This window comes from Polypterus senegalus, chromosome 8 (assembly GCF_016835505.1).
Source record: "Polypterus senegalus isolate Bchr_013 chromosome 8, ASM1683550v1, whole genome shotgun sequence".
Taxonomy (NCBI): Eukaryota; Metazoa; Chordata; class Cladistia; order Polypteriformes; family Polypteridae; genus Polypterus; species Polypterus senegalus.
This window is the reverse complement of record NC_053161.1, coordinates 71,191,469-71,197,468: the sequence shown is the minus strand read 5'-3', so window position 1 is coordinate 71,197,468 and position 6,000 is coordinate 71,191,469. Positions and strand designations below refer to the sequence as shown.

General features: G+C 36.4%; 1 protein-coding gene across 2 annotated transcripts in view; it reads left to right on the top strand.

Annotated features, from left to right (window-relative positions):
- Nucleotides 1–1,700: 1,700 nt before the first annotated feature.
- nr2c1 (nuclear receptor subfamily 2, group C, member 1) overlaps nucleotides 1,701–6,000 on the top strand; it is a 57,956-nt gene continuing 53,656 nt past the window's right edge. For both annotated transcript variants that reach the window (XM_039761254.1, XM_039761253.1), the window contains exon 1: nucleotides 1,701–1,807. The gene's annotated coding sequence lies outside the window, so the exon portion shown is untranslated. The remainder of the gene's footprint in view (nucleotides 1,808–6,000) is intronic.

Below are 6,000 nucleotides of genomic sequence, written 5' to 3'. Positions count from 1 at the left end.
TTGAAGCTGAACTTTCAACCTACCTACAAGCAGCTAAAATTGACACCGAGACAAACCCACTTGCATGGTGGAAAGATCATGAACCAATCTTTCCAAATCAGTCGCCTCGCAAAAAAATCTCTCTACATACAGGCCAATAGTTTTTCCTCTGAAAGGGCATTTAGCACAGGTGGCAACATAGTGAACTGCCACAGGGCATCTTTAAAGCCAGAGGCAGTTGTCAGACGTGTCTTTCTTGCACGAAATTTGTGAAATTGTGTTACCTGAATGCATGTTCTTGCCACGCTTTATCGGTTTACAAAACATAGCTTAAAAAGAGCATATTCAAACATTATTATTTTAATTTTATTTTAGGCAAACCTAGTAAAGTAGATAAAGCATCTACTCCTACGTCACCTAATATTCAGACGACTGGCTTTCATGCGTAAATGTTTAGATGTGTTACTTGCATTAATGAGTATATTTAAGTTTATGCCTATGGTGTAAAGTTGTAAGTTTGCAATTACATGTAAATAACTAAAGAGCAATATAAATGTGTGGCTTCTTTTTTAAGTAATAACAGATAGGAAAAAAATATTATTGCATATCGTATATTGACTTTTGGTCCAAAAATATCGCAATTTGAATTTTGAGCCATATCGCCCAGCCCTACCTACAGGCCATAATCAGCAAAATGAAAAGAAAGAAATGCTTGCAATATATCACTCTATGTGCAATGAATCTACATATGAGTTTCACTTTTTGAATTGAATTACTGAAATAAATGAACTTTTCGATGATATTCAAAATTTATTGAGATGTACCTGTATACCCTTAACAAGTTTCCAACTGTGTCTCCAGGTTCTTTTTGAACACATTTTACAATAAAAGTCTGAATCTACTGTTACAGTTCCCTTCATAATTTTAAACACTTCAGTCATGTTTCTTCTTAAACTCCTTTTGCTTAAACTGAAAAGGCTCAGATCTTTTGTTTTTTCTTCATAATTCATCCCCTGTAGCCCTGGATTCAGCCTAGTTGCTCTATGTTGGTGAACTTCTGTCCGTTGATAAATGAAATGATCATTTAAAACTGTATACTGTGCTATACTAAATCTGTTTAGTGCTCAGAAAAAAATAATGTTATGAATAAGTAAAACTTAAGGAAATCAGGTAGGGGGAAAGTACTTTTTCAGACCACTGTTCATTTTCTGTTTAAAAGGTTAAAGTTTTACTATATATAAACCACTAATAGAACAGAGTAATTTCACAACAACAAAATCATAATTTCTATTGATTAAAGGGAGACAGGAATTTGAATTTCTGTGAAAGACAACAAGCCTGCCCTCCTTATTTAATAAATTAGGCAACTAACCAAATGTCATTATTAAAACCGGTCTGTCATGAATAAACTCATACACTTAACATCTATGTTGTTACAGAAGTAATACTTAATTTATAAACATAAATTTTATCATAACATCCCTGAAAACAACGGCCTGTGAAAAACAAATCTGATTAGGGGTTTGTTTACGTCAAATCTACATAAAAAATCCAAATTGCATCCGTTTTGGAATAATGTGCATCAAGTAAATTTCAATCCATCTTATTTTAGATATTACGCTCGCATTATAAAGCTCTAAAGCATCCATGCTACCTTCGCGGCTTGCACATTCTACCGTTACGCCTGGCGACTCAAATGCGCGTGCGCATTGGGAGGCGGGGAAACGTGCTTTGCGAAGAGGTCACGAACTCTGACCCTCCCTGGAGCTGCAGTAACCAGCAGAAACCTATATTATTATTTATCTCGGAGGCCAAACTGTATCCTGCGGTAAGCTTTACATTTATATATATTAAGCAACACATTTTGTTGTGCTTCACCGCCTACAAACGAGGCACAAGCCAAACAAATGAAGGAAACCACTCACGGCGGCCAAGGCGGTGCGCGAGAGCGGACCCAACCGAAGGCTCTCGAGGCGGCTTTCTGTAAAAATAAAGCGGGGCGTATCGGTGTCACACTGCGGAACGGCTTTCTCCAGAGCTGTATGCCTACGGTTGTTTAGAACGCGGGGTTTAAACTCATTGTAACTGGCATTTTGTCATCCTAAACGCTTAGGCTTACTGTCCATTCGAGCTGCGAAAAAAGCGTACGACTGCGGATTCTTGTTCCTTAAAGCACATCAAGGGCCGCGTTTATAAAGAAGCAAACCATCCTTTCGTTTCACGTCGAATCCTCGATGCTCTGGGCGTGCCACTGAATCTCTACCTTATAACTGCGTATTCCGTCGGCAGCTCCTAACCCCTTTTACCTCCGCTGGTTAGCATATGAACCGCTCAACATACTTTAACCCTTCAATCTTGACCTTTCACCCGCAGGAAAATATAGTCGTCTTCCTCCATTTTGAATTTATATTCCTCACCACGAGGAAGAGTACACATGCTTATAAAGCTGTTCTAAAGTGTTCGAACAAATAAGACGTCCTATGCATAATATAGCGATCAAGTTTTCTAAATTGTATTCGTTCGAGACGGAATATCCCGACATTGACAGCAATTAAGTGATCGAAATTAAAATGACATTCAGTTGCCGCGATTGACTTTTCCCGCGACCGCCTAAAGGGACAGCGTGTTCAGAGAATAGATAGACGTGTGGATGCTTAATATTTAGGCAATGGATTTACGTTATTTTGATGTCAAGGGGTTATCGCTGTGCTAAGTAATATATCAAGTGAATGAATTAATGTGGTCCCGTTTCTAATGTATCGGTTGCTTTTACTCTTTAAAGTTTCTACTGCTGGAGCCATTCTTATTGTCTTGAAATATGATGTTCCCTTTTGACCAAACTTGTATTTTTTGAGATTTTCTTTGTCCGCAAAAAATCTCTGAAAGAAATGACGAGAAACGGAATTTGGAAAAACTTATGTCAAATTTTAAAACTTCTTTACGTAACGCTGCAAAACTGCCGTATTTACCATTGTATTATAGGCACGTTACAAACAGTGAATGGTTAGACCCGTCGCTGCTATGATAGGACAGACGGTTGCTGATCCTCCGCTCCATATTTACATTACAGAGTTTAGTAAAATACATTTTTATAATATGGCTGTAATTGGAGCAGATGCGTTTCATTATAAATAACAACTTAAAAGTTATTGAACGTTATCTGAAGGTTGCATCTAGGTTACTCAACAGCGTTACCGTGATGTTAATTTTTTTTTTTTTTTAACCCTTTCCGATAATGTTATGTGGGACGTTGTCAAATAACCATTTGGCATCTTTTAAAGAGCCTACTGTGTGCAGGTTCGGTTTCTGGAGCACTATCCTGAGTTTTGTCCATATAAGACTGTAGGAATGAGCTCAACAATATTGTGAATCTATGCTGATGGAAACAAAGATAAATAATTCTGAATTGTTTTTGGTGAAAGATTATACATATTGTAATATTTCATTTTTTAAATGCAGTTTAATGTTTATTCATCTTCATACACAACTGCTTGAATATCTGGCTAGGATTTCACCCTTCTTATCTAAACACACAACAGAAATCTTAATGTAATATAAAAAATGCAAAAACACAAAATTGTAAATTCTGTTAATTCGCAAAATAAACAATGTCAGAAAAGGTACAGTATTAGGTTTATTAATAAAAAGTATTGTTGATTTACTATAGTAGTGTATGCATTTTAAGCAGTCTGATCTCTTAATGTTAGGTTATCCAGTAACTAACAGGGAATCAAAAAGTAAACTTACCATTAACTCTTTGCTGGGGTTGCAGTTCTCTTGTAAGCTTTTATGTGACTTTTAAATTAATTTGTTGTTTGTCATTTTCATCAAACAGTTCCTAAATAAAAAAAAATGCATATAGCCTTGTCAGAATTTCTTGTTAATGTTCTACCAATTTTAAGGTCACATGGGTTCTTGATTGTAATGAAATCCATTAATTTATTTATTCAGCAAGGAGCAGTACACCTTTATTAATTTTCATAAACATGTTCTTTCTACATAAATACAATATATTTTATGTAGCTTTGGTTATAAGGGTCATAATGGTCTGGGATAATAAGTAAAATATATTTTGTAGGTTCTTCAGTTTGGTAATATGCAACTTAAGCCGCTTTTCCACTGCATAGTACGGCACAGCACGGTTCAGTACAGCTCACCTTGGTTTGGCTCAGTTCGGCTCGGTTTGCGTTTCGACTGCAGTTTAGTACCGCTTTAGAGTGGGCGGGATTATTCACGTGTCGTTATAGTTGCGCCGCCTCTACTGCCGTGACACCGTGGAACTTTTACAACAACATGCAGACAACGACAACACTTTAGCTCGACGACACGCAAGGTTAAGCATCTAAAAAAAGCACATCACTAGCTAACTTTTATCACTGTTGCAAAGCATAAAATGAACTTAACTGCCAGTGTAACATTAAAATGCTGATTCTGTATATTACAGATCTTCCACATTTTGTAAAAAAGTCGCCGCAACAGACCATCTGTTTGGACATTTAACCGTGCTTCAGAGTGGTGGGATGTGATTGTTCCCGGTTTTACAAACACTCAGTGGCTGGAGAACTTTTGAAACTTCCGCGTGTCTGTACCTTTAAAGAAAAGAATAGCCAGTGACGCAGTAATGACGATTTTCTCCGGCCAATCAGTGACCAGCAGAGTTTACACGTCACGTTTTGGTAACGGTTCGGCACGCTTGGAACCTCGGCTGAGGTGGTACTTTACTATACCCCTCACTTTTAAATTCTTCATTATTCAGAGTGTATTTTGGGACTGTACCACTAGTAATGAACTTAATTTCAGGTACTTGCCAAGAGTCTTTCAGCATAATTTCTAGTATGGAATACAGCTTAAAGAGCATTACTTATTGTGTATATTTTTTACATACAGTATTAATCTCAGAATTAAGTCATTTTCATGTGGTATCAGAATTAATATTTTCATTTTAAAGAGGAAATTCTCACACAGTCCTGACCCTGCTTCTGTACATATAGTCGTATAGCTTATTGGCCTGTGTTTTCTTTGGAAATAAAGCAGTAGTAGTAATTTGCATGTAACTTTGATTATGGTTATTAAGAGTAAGATTATCGCTACAGAATAACTGACAAGTTTGCATGATGCACAGTAAGAACACATCCACTCATATTGTGGTTTGTGCCATTATTTTCTAGTGTAGGATGAAAGTATTACATAATACCGTACGCAACGCGAGTTCATAGGCATTGAAATCTGAAATTTCAAACAGTAAACAAAAATACAATCTTTGATTTGTCGGTAATATCAGCAGTGTGGTAATTACTAAAATATATGCATTTTTGGCTTTAGTAATATGCCATATTTGCATACTGAAAATGACATTAAATGTAATTCCATACAAAAGTAAAAAGATTTTTAAAAATCTATCATTGGTTAGAGACTCATAGTGGGCATTTCCCAGCATGTGTGTGGAATCGGACTGCTGCACAGACAGTAATTTCGAATAGAGTAACTTTATTATAGTGGTGTACTTCTAGATATGCTGCAGTCATAGTCCTGTGATACCTTACAGGGGCAGTTCTACATTACATCTACCTAGCTGCCTTCTCCTTTTTTTGGCAAATGTATATACTTAAGTCATTTGTAATTTTTTTGCTCATCTGATTCCGCATACTTGTGATTATTTTGGTTTGAGTCTGCCCTGTCAGTACATAAAACATGGGCACAAGCAGGTGTCAGAATGTTGCAAGGCTACAAAGGCTGCTTTATCAAAACCAACTGCTTTTTTTGGTAAATTATAGATTATGTTATGTTTCTCAATATTGTGTGTCCTTGGCTGGAAAACAGTTTGTTCTGTCTTTCTGAAATTTTCCTTTCATAGAGACTGGAGTCATTTTTCAGAGGTCAAAAATCAAGAATTTCTTTTCTAACACCAAAGAATTTATCCAACCATTGTTCGTTTTAATTGTTGATGGTGAAATTTATGTTAAGTGTTTTGTTAGCTAGAACATCTGAAAGCAGTATGCAGTTGTTACATATTACAGGATT